The 14,610-nt window shown below is 36.4% G+C and overlaps 1 protein-coding gene across 1 annotated transcript in view; it reads right to left on the bottom strand.

Annotated features, from left to right (window-relative positions):
* Positions 1-14,610, bottom strand: part of LOC101162515 (BMP/retinoic acid-inducible neural-specific protein 3) — a 70,251-nt gene that overhangs the window by 30,043 nt on the left and 25,598 nt on the right. The gene's annotated exons all lie outside the window — the stretch shown is intronic.

Below are 14,610 nucleotides of genomic sequence, written 5' to 3'. Positions count from 1 at the left end.
CCCCCCCCCCTATTCCCGTGTAACATTACCAGAGACTCTAAGTTTACCTGATGCTATGGCCTCTGCAACGTGAGGTCAAGCAACACCTTCTAATGAAAAGTTTATGTATGCTTATATGTGGGTTTGGAGCTTCCTCGTTCAAAACTCTCACGTTCATCCGTCACTATGCGAGTTTTTACGTTTGTTTTCAGGTTCCATGTACAAAACATACGGCCACTGAAACTACGTTGAAAGTTAAACCAGTGAAACTTTGAGCAATCAGGGGACTTGGATTTTGTAGTGCCGAATGGAATAATCACATAAAATAGAAAATAAAAAGAAAATGTGATTAGAAAAGAGAAACAAAAGTTTGCTTTCATTTTCACTTGTTGAGCTACAGAGGGCAGTAAGAAAAACTGCAGTTTCTGAATTTAGAAGAGACTTGTCCAGGCAGTGTTCTCTGTAGACACACTGTCCACAATCAGCCCTAATAAAAAAGCATCACTCCCTGGCTCGTCGGAACCTCATTACCAGGTGGTATTGATTAAATAAAAATACATACACCACCTTCAGAAGTCATTTTCTTACAGCCAACCAAGCACATGCCTAATCTGAGAAGGTGAGCATGGTTGGGCTTGAATAGCTCATTATTGAAGGAATGCCTGTGACTACCACTGCCTTAAGTAGGGTCACTTTTCATTGCTTAACCGGATAAAGGGTTGGGTCAGGAAGGGGATCCACAGTAAAACTGATGCCAAATTACATGTCAGAATGGTGAGATGATTTGCTTTGGCAACCCATGAAAGGAGTTACCAAAAGGAAAAACAAACCTTTTACAATTCATTTTAAAATATACACACAAAGTAATCCATTTTTTTGTTTTGTTTTTTTTGTTTTGTTTGTACATTCTGTCTGTCTTCTTTTATGGACCGCATTTGAGTCTTAAATAAAGTGAATTCATTAATTAATCAAATACAATTCATTCTCTTTTACGTAATGATGTCTTTTCTACTATGCATTTAATGCTTTGTGTGAATTTCCTTGCCTCTTGTCCCATTTGTATTCCTGTTTGTATTTGTCTTGCCCCCCCCCCCCCCCCCCCCCCCCCCCTCTTTTTCTTTCAGAGGCAAGTCCTCCAGAGGTAAATTATTTTCTGATACACATGCATGGCTGCATTGTGCATGTTCCACATGTTTTTGCGCAGAAAACATACAGTGGTGAGCTTACACACTCAGGAGACAAACAGGCAAACAAATGCACAGTGCCTCTGCTCGCATGTCAGGAGCACAAAAACATGAACCCAAACATAAACCAGTGATTTTCCATCTTCAATCTCGTTCAGTCAGTTTACATGCCTACACTTAATATTATTACCTGAAATCTTTGTGGGCTTCAGAGGCAAAGAGGCCAAAAGTCCTAAGTCACCTGATTGATCTGAAAGCAAATTTACTTTATTGAAGCAGACCGACTTAAGCCTTATCACATGGACGCATACGGGTCAACCCCTGTATAGGTGCTGCAGGTTTTTGGGTTACCTAGACCCATAGAGGGTTGTGGAGAGGAGGCGCTGCTTCTTAACCCTTGTGCTATATTAGGCACTTTAACATTGGGAGTTGGGTCATCTGGACCCACTAGACAGTGCGCTGAACCTTTTATCTTCAATGATTTGTGAACCTCACTGGTGTCCATGGATTACATGAAATCTTTCCACCTTTATCCACCTTTGTCATGGTAGGAATAACATGTCAATGCAAGGGTGGGGTCTTCTAAGATAGCACAAGGGTTGAGAGGAGTTTAGGTATGTTTTGCTGTTCCCTTGAGGCTCCTGCGATCATCTCATGAATGTGGCATGTGGTCAGTATATTGTAGATTTGTATATTTGTACTATAAGTTACAGATATTTATAATGTACTGTCATGTGGGAACCTTGACGCATCACACAAGTCATTATTGGCTCCTAACTGAGTGCGTGAAATGCTGCACGTACAGGATTTGTAAGTATGATATGTAAGTACTCGGGTGATACTGGTAGGATGTCCACCACATTTAACATGAACAGTACTAATAGGCTACCTGCATAGTTTGCAGGTTACGGGGAGGGCGAAAAATGAAAATCTGTTAGACACTCCTGCGCAGTGGCGGTTTTTGATTTGGGCGATGTGGGCGGTCGCCCAGGGCGGCACTTCAGAGGGGGCGGCATTTGCCGTGCCCGATGCGTTACACATAATGTGCTACTATAACTGAAGAGGAAGCTTGGAGCTTTTAATGTGAAATTCTCTGGGAAATTCCGTTCTCTACCCAATTTCGACAAAAGCAGGCAAGGTGGGCGCAGACCATTTTTTATGGATTGAGTTTTTTAGGAGGATTTTTACTGTTGGTGTTGCACAAATTTAGGGAAATGCCAAATATTTTTGGAGTAATCCCACTGATGAGTTCTAGGATTTAGTCTTTAATGTTTTATAAGACCTAAACATATTAATCACAATAAGTTTTTTTTTAGATCTAATCCCTCTGATATGTTTCACAAAGACACACACAGGACGTCACACATTAAGATATTATTGCTAAAAATGAAGCAGGACTCCAGCTCTGAAAAAGATGCTCTAAAAAATGATAAAAGAGCAAAAAAAAACTGAATTTTTTGATTTGTAATTTCTTATTAATATTTCCAGGCTTTCTTTGTTTTGTTCTGCAGCATGTTCATATTTGTATAATTTTGACAGAATATATTTCTATGTAGAGCAAAATATTACGTTATTTAAGGTTTAACTTGAGTTATTCTGGATTAATGTTCCTGTTTTTATTCATATTTATGTTCAAAAAGTCCAGTTTAAAAGGTTGAAAAGTTTAGCTTTAGTGTGTTCAGTAAATGTTTATTTTCTTCGGCCCAAAACTTTATGCGTGTTTTTAACTTAGGCCCCTGTGTGACTGAGTTTGACCCCCCTGTAATACGAGTCTAGAAAATTCATGCATTTTTAGTGTAAAATGGCTAAATGGCTAAATAGAAGATAGGGAACACAACAGGATGGTGTCAAATTTTGTATGTGTGCGGGGGGGGGGGGGGGGGGGGGGGGGGGGGGCTGGTGGGGGCTGGTGGGGTTACTCGCCCAGGGAGTAAGTTAGTGTAAAACCGCCACTGCTCCTGCGTCTCATCTTCTTCACCCTTATTGACTGAAATGGTTGTCTTAAGTCTTCATTGCAACTTGACGAGTAATGGTAAATACTAAATGGAGTATACTTATATAGCGCTTTTCTACCAACAAGGTCCAAAGCGCTTTACAGTCACAGACCCATTCAAACAGTCACACACACATTCACACACTGGCCCATTCACCCAGTCTCACACACATTTACACACACATTCACACACTGGTGGCAGCTCCGCTGTCAAACACTGGCGCCAACCTACAACCAGAGGCAAGGTGGGGTTCAGTGTCTTGCCCAAGGACAGTTCGACACATGGGTGTCGAACCTGCAATATTATGATCATGGGTCGACCGCCCTTCCGCTGCGCCATGGCCGCCAAATGATGTTAACCTTAATAGTGTAAACAGACTTTTCTTCTATTAAAAATCTAGGAAACCACTATACACTCAGCTGAAGGTAAAAAAATATTGAACATGTTGAATTAGGCGTTCCTTGTTTCTGTTCTGCATATATTTAGGTTTGGAGAATCTTTTCTTGATCTTAATCAAATTACTATATTGCAGCATAATCCCATCTGCCAGAAGAAACAAACAGATATCCATTAGGCCCAGGGTGCTAGTTACGTCGATCGCGATTGACCGCTCGATCTTCACGGACATGAAGGTAGATCGCAGGCCAGCAAAGATAAATAACCAAAAAAATGCAGCAAATTTAAAATCCTCAACTGGAAGTACATGACTTGATTAACATGCAGACTGGCCTATGGAACATCCTCTGATACATACGTCATTGCACATGCGTGTTTAAATACACTGAGCGCAAATTTTGTCTGTCATCAGAAAGTTGCTACCTGCACGTCAAGTCCCCGACAGAAGACCAGACCACTCCGGCCCACTGGGGTGTCTATATATCTATATCTATATAGATATAGATATAGATATATATGTATATATATAGGTAGATCTTTGAGACATTGTCATCTCAAGAGTAGCTAACATGCCAAAAAAGTGTGGGCACCCTGTATTAGGCTATTGATTATAGGAGGAACCAGACAGAGTTCCTCACTCCTCCCTTCCCTGGGGCGGCCGCATTCCCCATGTATTTTTCGAAGTGTCCTTGGGCAAGACACTGAGCCCCACATTACCTTTGGTGGTCATATGATGGCGCCAATATTCAACAGTGTGTGTGTGTGCATGGGTGATTGGTGCTGTGACTGTAAAGCACTTTGGGCCTTCGAGGAAGGTAGAAAAGCTACCATTTCCCTGTTTGTTTTTTTCTGGGCCACTAGGTACAGACAGTATTATAATAAAACCCAAGATAAAAAAAGTCTTAATGCAGATGATAGAGCACATTTTCTTCGAAGTTTGCAATTTTCTGTTTCCAGAAAAGTGACATTATTGATAATTTCTCATCAATCTTATATTAGTCTATTGACTACAGCTAGGCAGTTTTATATTGCAGAGTGGTAATTCACAGGAAATGGTTCCTATACTAACTAAGGTAAATAATATTTAAATATTGGTAAATACATTTCTCTTTTAATGATTAGAACTAGCGGAGGTAAACTATCTCACATTACTAAAAAACAAACAAACAAATCGAAAAAAAAACAAAAAAAACTTCCAGGATGAATAAATATGTTGGATTAATCAGTTTATGTCCCTAAGACTCATCATCCTATCTCTCAGAACATTCTTAGCAACCTCCTCCTTTATAATCACTCCTCCTCCCATCTTCTTTCAATTCACACCATGATGAAACAGCTTGAACTTGCTTCAAATGTTTAAGCCGTGCTCCCTTTCCATCTGGTCTCTTGAACACACGGGATATCCACCTTTCTCTTTTACATCAAGTTTGCCAACTATCTTGTTTTCCCTTCTAAAAACCCTACATTCAAAGTTTCTTCTTAAAGCCTAACACTCTCGCCATGCTTTTTCTCTCTCTGACAAAAAACATGTTTGTGCTCCTCTCCTTTTTAGCCGATATCTGCAGATCAAACACATTTCCCAGCCGCAACCGACCTGTTATGAACATTTGTTTGGCAATTACATAATCAGCTTGGCTTTACCTCCAATACGTATATATATATATATATATATATATATATATATATATAATACATATGTGTGTATATAAATATGTATATATACACAGTACATATATATATGTGTGTAAATATATATATTTGTGTGTGTGTGCGTGTGACTTTTAACTTAATGACACAATGCATGCAAGTGAAATATAATTCTTTCCTTTTTTGTATATGCATATTTCTAATACTAAAGAGGGAATGACTAATTCAGCTTTACTTGAGTTGCAGATGTTTTTAAGCCCCTTAGAAAAGTTAAGTTAAGAAGGTAAATTAATGAATAATTGGTGTAAAAAAGTAGAAATCTGGCAAAAATGTATGTATTTAGTTTTTTGTCAGTTTTCGTATCAAAGAGCAAAAACAGGCAAGGATGTAAAAAGAGGCTATATACTTTTATATTCTGATAATCACATGAAGCGACATTCTGCAACTCCACAGTTCATATGTTCCATATTCTATGTATGATATTCGGTATTTATCAAATCAACCTTTATTTATAAAACACTTCTCATGTTCTCTTTGTTTATATTTTTAATTTGACCTTTTCTGTAAAAAAAAAAATATATATATATATTTATATATATATATATATATATATATATATATATATATATATATATAGAATAGTCTTTTTGTTTTTTAATTTTTCATACTTTTTTGCCTCACAACTTATGTTTAGTTTCCTTTTGTTTTTAGACATGTTCAGTAACGTTAGCAGCGTTCTCAGCCCTTCCATGTCACACCTGCTTCCTGTTTCTAATCTCACAGCTGCTTCTTGCTTGTTAATTACCCTCAACGCATTTAAGTTCAATGGTAGTTGACAGCTCCTTTCTTGTCTCTCTTTTGAGTTTCACTTGTCAAGATCTAGTTTGAAGTCTCTGAAAAGATTGTTGTTTTGTGAGATTTTTACTTATTTTCATAATGTATACAAAAAAAAGTCTCATACCCAAAGAGACTAGTGCATTTGGGTCCTCCAGCTCCTCCAACTTAACCCAAGATTACAATTACCCAGATGAGAAACTCTTGAAATTTATGCTGTACATTTGTTGCCTTTATTTATTTTTTATTTTTTTGTGAAGCCAGTGTCTTGTTAAAATAATGTAATAGTACTTTATAGTAAAAGAAAAAAAAAACACTTTGACACAGTAGATTTAAGGGAATGTGACTCAGTTGTGCACTGAACTATTATAAAGTACTGAAACCAACAAAACTCTAAAATCCACATGCACTTAAAACCATAATCATGCATTTACATTTCAAACTAGCATTACAGGCAGCACAAAAAAGGGATAAAATGTCATTTTTCTAAAATGAATGTCTATGATTCACTGTAAACTGCAAATGTCAAAATTAATGACAAGCAGAAATAAAGCATTTGTCTGAAACCAAGCTTGGAAATTTAAGAAGCATTTTTATGCATTTAGTTAAGACAGTTGAATATGCCCTGTATGTAATCTGTTTTGTGCTTAAACTAAGTGTATTTCATAATCAAAGAGAAAGCAAAAGAGTAACTTCTTTAAAACCTTTTTTCTTTTGTTTTTCTTTTCAAGCTTGGTCTCGACCATGAGTGTCTGCTTTAAAGTGCTTTTCATGGAAATTAATTCCCTGGTGCATCACTGATTATACAGTGATATCTTTAGACACATTCATGTATTATTGCATCTGACAGATGACAAAACATTGCAAGGAGGAGCACGGGAGGATTTCAGTCAGCTTTGTGTGCTTTGTGAGACAAAAAAACACTGAGCCTATCTCCCTCTCACAGATTTTAAGCAGTTATTATTCAACATTTATACAAGGGGGGGAAAAAAGAACGGAGCACATACAATATGAGTGGGGAAAGAAACTGCATGTCAAAGGCAGGGAGATAAGCTGAAAGGAAGCAAAACTCAAGGAATCAATAAACACTAAGCTTGCAACCTGTTCCATTCTTGCAGTGTATTTGGAACATTTGCAGAAAGCCCAGCTCCCTTAAGAGATGTTGAATGCCCTTCAAACCACAAAAAAAGTTCTCCTAGTATTTGCTAAAGCTATTCCTGTTTTTGGAAACACTGGATCCTATATTTTTTCTTACTATATTTACAGTTAACATCCGTATTTTAGATAAATGTATGGAAAGTGGTGTTTTAAAAATGTCTTGTACTCATAATTATTAAAGTAGTCTATCCAAACCATTTTTATTAGAAAAATCTATACTTAAAAAAAAAAAAAAATTCCAACACATCTGGCAAAAAAAAGGTACAGCTATGTCCTTTGCCATGCACTGAAGGGAAAAACAAACCCTACTAACCTTGGGTCCCCTAGATTCCCCTGCAAAGTTGGCCATTATTTACCATCTGTTATTTAAATTATATTTGACAACGTTGTTGCAAACCTGTGTGGGGCCCTTTATCAAAAACATAATTGAAATCAGGGCTGCACAGTGGCGCAGTGGTTAACGCTCCTGCCTCAGGTTCAAGTTTCGGCAGGGAGACATGAAACAGAACACCAATGGGGGACCTTTCTTGTGTGGAGTTTGCATGTTCTCCCCGTGCATACGTGGGTCTTCCCCAGGGACTTCGGTTTCCTCCCACCGTCCAAAAACATGCTTCATGGCTTATTTGATTACTCTAAATTGTCCCCAAGTGTGAATGTGAGTGTGAATGGGTGTGTGATTGTGGCCCTGCGACAGACTGGCGACCTGTTCTGAATGTCCACTGCCTTCACCCACAAGTGGCCGGGACAGGTACCGGTAAGCTCGTGACCCCAAAAGGGATGAAACAGTTAAGAAGGTAAATTAATGAATAATTGATATTTATCAAAATGTCCAATCCTGCAACTGGCAAAATGTCAAGGGTTTACCCCACCTTGACCCTATCTGGGTAAACTCCAGCATTCTCAAAACCCTAATCAGGAATACAGCGAATAGTCAATGGTAGAAATTTCAAGTATGAAAATGATTACCAACTTTCTTTAGAGACACCATAAATGTATGTTTCTGGAGCAAAGAGATGAGTCAGCTTTCTATAAGCATTGGGAATATTTTTAAAGTAAACACTGCTCTGTATTCGGGATAAAAAGAGCAGCAACATTCCCAAAAATCAGAGTGTTGTCATTAGGAATCAAATGTGATTTTAGTTCCACTGAAACCTTCATTTCTTATATATATATATATATATATATATATATATATATATATAAATAAATAAATAAATAAATAAATAAATAAATAAGAACATTGCACATTGAAAAATATCTGCACCAATAAGCCCTTTTTTAAGTCTTTGGGAGAAAGATTATCATCTGTTTAAACATTTTGGATACACTTAAGATTGCTGAACTACTTGGGGTGTATCGATTAATACACTTAATTGGTAAATTAATTTATATTCCTACGATCCAACCAAATTGATCTAAGTGAAGTTGTTAATCAAGTCAACCTATACTTTTACAAAATCTTCTCAAAATTAAATAAATTGATTATAACTGATCCTGGAAAATACTGCTTGGACTGAGGTACAGTAGGTTAATTTTAATATAACATAAAAATGATCAAGTGTATCATAATGGACAACACACACATGTGATGGCAGCAAAAATTGTTCAACCTTCATTATAGTGCAAAGTGTGGAAATACTAAGAATTTAGCAAAGACACGTGACCAAACAGTGTGGTAGAATTTTCTTATAATATTCCCTTTAGATTATTTTGATGTGGAAAAACAAAGGTGGGCGGAAATTTAGGAAACTAAAATTTGAATGGATTTCCCATCAATTCTTGCTTGTTTGTACACTTTTAATTTACATTTGATTATTTCATAAGAAATGCAAGGAATCTGGTAAACTTCACCTACACTGTTCAGTACCAAGCATTTATCTCTGAGTCACACTGGTTGAATTTTTTGTTAAAGATGTCCTCCATCCATTTTAGGTCAGTGAATCGGATTGAATTAGATCGTTCAGAATAAATTGTTACACCCCTAGAACCTAGGTATTTTCTTTTTTTTTTCTTTTCAGCTAAATCTTGCAGTTCTGTTGACATAAGTAACACTAATTGTTTTTTACTTTCATTTTGATGATTAGTCAAATTGTTTTCTTTTTGCAAAGCAGAAATATTTCTAGCTTTATGAGACCAAAATGTAGAGTTTAATGTTGACTCCTTCAACATTAAACTCGAAGAGTGAGATGGTCAACAATACAGTAGCTATTGATGTACAATGTCTAAAATCAATGATCTGCCCTGAAACATTTACACCAACACATGTTGTAACATATAGCTGCTCCACACAGGTCAAGCTGTTTGCAGAATGTAAAAATAATAATAATAATATCAATGCAACAAAAAAGAACCTGTTTACATAAGAGAGTGAATGAAAGAATCAACATGGCTGGATCTTAGTAAACCAACTCAAGTTCAACCAAAGGGACATAAAGAAATATTTATTTATGCTACAATCTGCTTTCCAGGCATTCCATAACATAAATGTAGAAGTGCCAGAGCTCAATGCATCTCTTCATCTTTCTTTTTTGTTACAAAAATAATTTCTGTTGCTCCCATAATAGGAGAAATGTGGATGAAATTTGAAACAGGACTGAAGATTTCACATTAAGAAAATATGTTTTGACATATGTAATTCCAAATGGGATCAATACAATAAGTATTATTTTTTTAGACAACATAGAAGATGAGAACTTGAAATCAACTTGACAGCAAGTCAAATATGTCTCTGTGATAAAATCCAAGTGATTGTTTGGCAGGTATAGTGGTTAATGATGTTTTCAATTGGAGCTGTTACCAAGGAAACGCCTCGGAGTAATCTGACAGGCTGCCTTTGTGCAACTAGCAGCAGCTGCTGTCATTGTTTTCAATGAAGCCTCAGAGGCAGATGTGTTAGTGAGGTCAGAAGAAGTGCCAGACCTCAGAAACACAAAATGCTGCTTGTTCCTCAAAAGGCTTCAACTGTTTTTGACCCAGAGAAATAAGATTTTATATCTTCTGCATTTTAAGGGAACATACAACATTTTTTTACCTTAAGATTTTAATTAAAATATAATAACTCTAAAGAAAAATAGTAAATTAAAAACATGGTTTGTCATCTCAGAATTTTATGTTATAAACAGTTAAAATTGCACTTTAGAAAGTAGGCAACATTTTGCATTAGTCCCGACACTTAACACCCACACACACAGCCAAAAACCTGTTTGGACACAATATCAATTCACTATCTAATTTGTTGTTTTTGTTTGTTTTCTTAAAAATAAAAGATTTACTTCTATATCTCATTTTCCAGAGTCTTGTATATCATTGTTTTATGATACAAGTGGCATACTGTTACGAGAATCCATTCATTCACACATATTTGATCTAAAAAATTGGCTAAACAAGCTTAATGCGTGGACTTCTACAGCTATAAAATGTGTTAAAACATGGAATTTAACAGGACCCCAACTGAGAACTATCCCACATTGCTGTCTGTAGCTGAAACTTTTTTAATGCATGCTCATATTAAAAAATAAAAATAAAATTGCAACATGCAAAAACATTTTGCAGCTTAGAAATATTTCAAAAAGTAATGAAGTCCCATTTGCTCCACTGAAATTGCATTGGTTTTACAGTAGAAGTAAATCTTCAGACACACAAAGAATCATTGCACATAGTACAATGCACACTATTCACCAATGTGTTACTTTGAAGGGCTTTATCGTGATGCTGCATGAATCAAAGGCTGTCTGGGGTGATGGATTATTTTTGTCAGATTTTAATGTGCAGACGGAAATAAACATTTGGTAAATTTATGTGAACTGTGTTGTCCAATCAGTCAAATTTCGCACTTCACTCATGTTGGTGCAAACGCCGGACTGCTGTAATCAGGAAGGGGTTGAGCAACCTTGGCTGAAGATGATGGATGGAGCAAGTGTGGCCTTTTGAGAGGGTATATATCACATTAAACCAGAAGTAATGGGGAAAGCTCAAACACACAGATGTTTAAATGATATAAAGTGTAAATCACCTAGAATTTAAATAGCATGTTTAATCTGGTGACAGAAATTGTCTACACAATTCCTTTTTTTCTCTATTATTTAAGCATAGAGATTAAGACAATGTAAAAGAGGGGCAGTCAAAAGTATGGGAAGTACACCTAATGAGGCTAAATGAATGGGAGGCACACCTTGACCTTTTTAATCACACTGTAGTGTTGCGACAAACCCATTGACTAATATCATGCCCAGATATATGTATTGAAGCTATTAATCTCTCCCTTGTTTCATGCTATGCAAATAAATGGCCTCTTCAAATGTGACACAGTGTCTATCCAGGTTGACTTTGCAACTTTAAAGCACTAGTTCTAAGCTGCTGCACGTTTTGTGCAATAACAGAAATGCAGGGACAACTAGAGGAATAGGTGCTGAAAGTGTATCCTCAAATCCCCACCGTCATTCGTTTCTTCACTTATCGTTCACTCTGATAAGCTAGCACTGTCTTATCTTAAACCCCTGATAGGCCAAATGGTTCATCCTCCAAAGAGAGGATGAAATGAAATGGGTTTCACCGCAGAGTTGATTTTATTTTTTTCCTTTTTTTTTTGGGGGGGGGGGGGAATTGCAATCCTTGCTACAACCAGCTAAGTCATTGTTATTATCGATTGCATTACTCCTTTCAACATCTGTTTTATTGCGGTTTAATTCTCCAGTCGGCTATCATAAATTCATTTTTAACCTTGTTGAATTTTATATAATTAAAAGAAAAAAAGGAATATTTGTTTTTATTATTTGATCTGGTGAAGGAAGCAAGAAATATGTTCACATTCATGTCATGATCTGATTTCAAATTTAGCAAAAGTGGGCTTGTAAACAAATCAAAGAACAAATGGAAAAAGGCTTTCTGTCCAATAGATCATAAACTTTGCTACTTAAAAAGATGGCAAACGCAGTCCAACTGCGTCTTACTTCTAAGAAATACAAATCTAAGTAAGCAATCCTACTTTGTAGAGCAGTATGTCATCGCAGACCCTGATACATATAGACATATGGATAAGGCGATTTACGTAGCTTTGAATGTGGCATAGTTATTGGTGCCATGGTTAAGGTTTCAGTAAGGATTATTTATATTGCGTATTCATACAAAAAAAACAACAACAAACAAAATAAAGTTCAGAATCGTTAACTTACCATCTAGTTTCTCTTTCCAAATAAACGGCATAAAAATAAAACCAACATTTTTTATCAAAAAACCTTGTTTCTTCTCAAAATATATTACTTTTTAATGGGTGCAGTGAATTTATTTTATTTTAATCATTAAACTGATATTTGTAGTAGTAAATTCTAAAAACGTGATTTAAGTTTTTTTTTTAATGTATTTTTTAACACATTTATTTAGTTTTTTTTTTTTTTTTAACCTTGTTTGAGAGCATGTTCAGATGCTGTCTAGTTCTGCGATTCTATCGATGGTTCCGTTTTTTTTGATGATTCATGTTTGCTTTGGTTCATCCATCGCTCACATGTTTGTTACGTTATATAAAGCTTCATCTAAAAAACCTTTGGCCTGGATCTTCTCACAGTTTGGAGATTACAACACTAGCTGGATATAACAATGCTAAATCTTTGGATGACAATTTTCATCTTGTGCCACAAAAGATAATCATATAAATTATCCAAATGCAATATGTTTAGAATAAGGCCAAAGCTGTGTCAAGCCGGCAACCCTCACCTTGGTGAACATGGCAGCTTTCCCCTGGCACTGTTTTCTGTGGAACAGGTGGCTCAGGCAGAACGGCCACATTGTGTATATATTTGAAGCAATGGGGGTGAATTTCAGTGGAACCAAAATATACACAGCCTCAAATACACTCACAAATCCTTGAAAAAACAACTCTCCTCCCGGCTTTCATTTTACATAAAGGACTTGTAAAAGAATCCTTTCAGATTCAGTTGGTAGGAAAGGTGGGAAATAGAGACGCAGCACATTGCGGTGTGAATTCATTAGTCCATTACTGCTGAGGTGGCTCAAACGATGCAGTCTGAAGGATGAATTTTGATAATTCATCCTCTCCTGCCTTTGAGCATTTATTAGAAGGGAACTGAAAATGACTTGAGGCAGAACAGAGCACAAAGTAATCTTGTCATTTTCAATTTTCTGTTGGCTTTACTCCACACAAATTGATGCGCTTTTCGGCCAAAAACAGCAAAAAGGTATCATTTATAACGGAGAAGGCGAGTACAACAGGAAATGAACTAAATTTTTCTACATCACCCAGCAAACAATCTGCTGAGCAGTGAGGTGAACAGCTACTCTTTTAACAAATGTAATCACAAATCAATGTTCTTACTTTTTTATTGTTAAAATAATTTGGTCAGTTTAAGCTCCTTTTCTTAGGACTGCTATACTTTGATACTTTGATCTACCAAGTGATAGAAGTAACCCAAGCATTCTATGTAAGACTCCTGAAATGAAGAAATCCAAAGCCAACATCATAAGTAAATTGGTAATTATCAGAACTCTATAATCATGTATTTGTATCTTTAAGGATTTATCAGCAGCAGCTATGGAGTTACTTTACTAACAATTATCTAGTTATGTTTGCACTATTTTGGGCAAAAGCCAGTTTTTGAGATGCACAAAAATGATTTTTTTCTGACATTAAAAAAATGGGGTGTTACTACAGGATCATGTGTTATGTTAGGCAGCAGTTAATGCAGTTTATCTTCCTATTGGAAAAACATTTCTATATTTTTTCTCTATACTTGTATAGTGGTTTTTCTACCTTGAATATGGCTCAAAGCCTCAACCACCACGAGCTATGTGTGGTTCAGTGTCTTGCCTGAGGACATTTTGTCACATAGACGAGCAGGGTAGTAACCGAACAGAATGCCCAAATCAAAGGTTGACCGCTCTACCACTGTACAGCAGCTGATATGTTTATTTGGATTACTGTTGAACAAAAATCTTAATATAAAGACATGTACACTAGAGAGTAAATTGTGTTAAAAGAGCAGCGTAGGGTTCCTTCAATTATGAGCGATCATCTTTGGTTGTCTGCTGCAATAAACCGAGGGAATCTTAGGTAAATGCTAAAAAATAGATTAAGCAGAATTTGTTCTGATTTCACATAATGTTGCAACTCAACCAAAATCTTGCATCAATCTATCCTTAAGTGTTAAATGTTTTTTTCTTTTACTTTTTTTCTTCACCTCTCTGATCTGCACATTAACCATAAGGGGCATGTTTTAAAACCATCTAAAGGCTTTTCAGGAGTCGAGATGAACATCAGTGAAAATGCCCCGGTGGGATGTTGAGAAGCAGCATTGAGGGAGTCTGCTTTCAGACTCTCACCTCAGCCGGTGTCAAAGCATCTGCAGACTCCCCTGTGGTTTAGGAAATCTTCTGCTGTTCACTGCATTCCAAATGCTTCTTATATT

Source organism: Oryzias latipes, chromosome 4 (genome assembly GCF_053564925.1).
Source record: "Oryzias latipes strain Hd-rR chromosome 4, Olatipes_Hd-rR_3.1".
Classification (NCBI taxonomy): domain Eukaryota; kingdom Metazoa; phylum Chordata; class Actinopteri; order Beloniformes; family Adrianichthyidae; genus Oryzias; species Oryzias latipes.
This window is presented reverse-complemented; position numbering and strand designations above follow the sequence as displayed.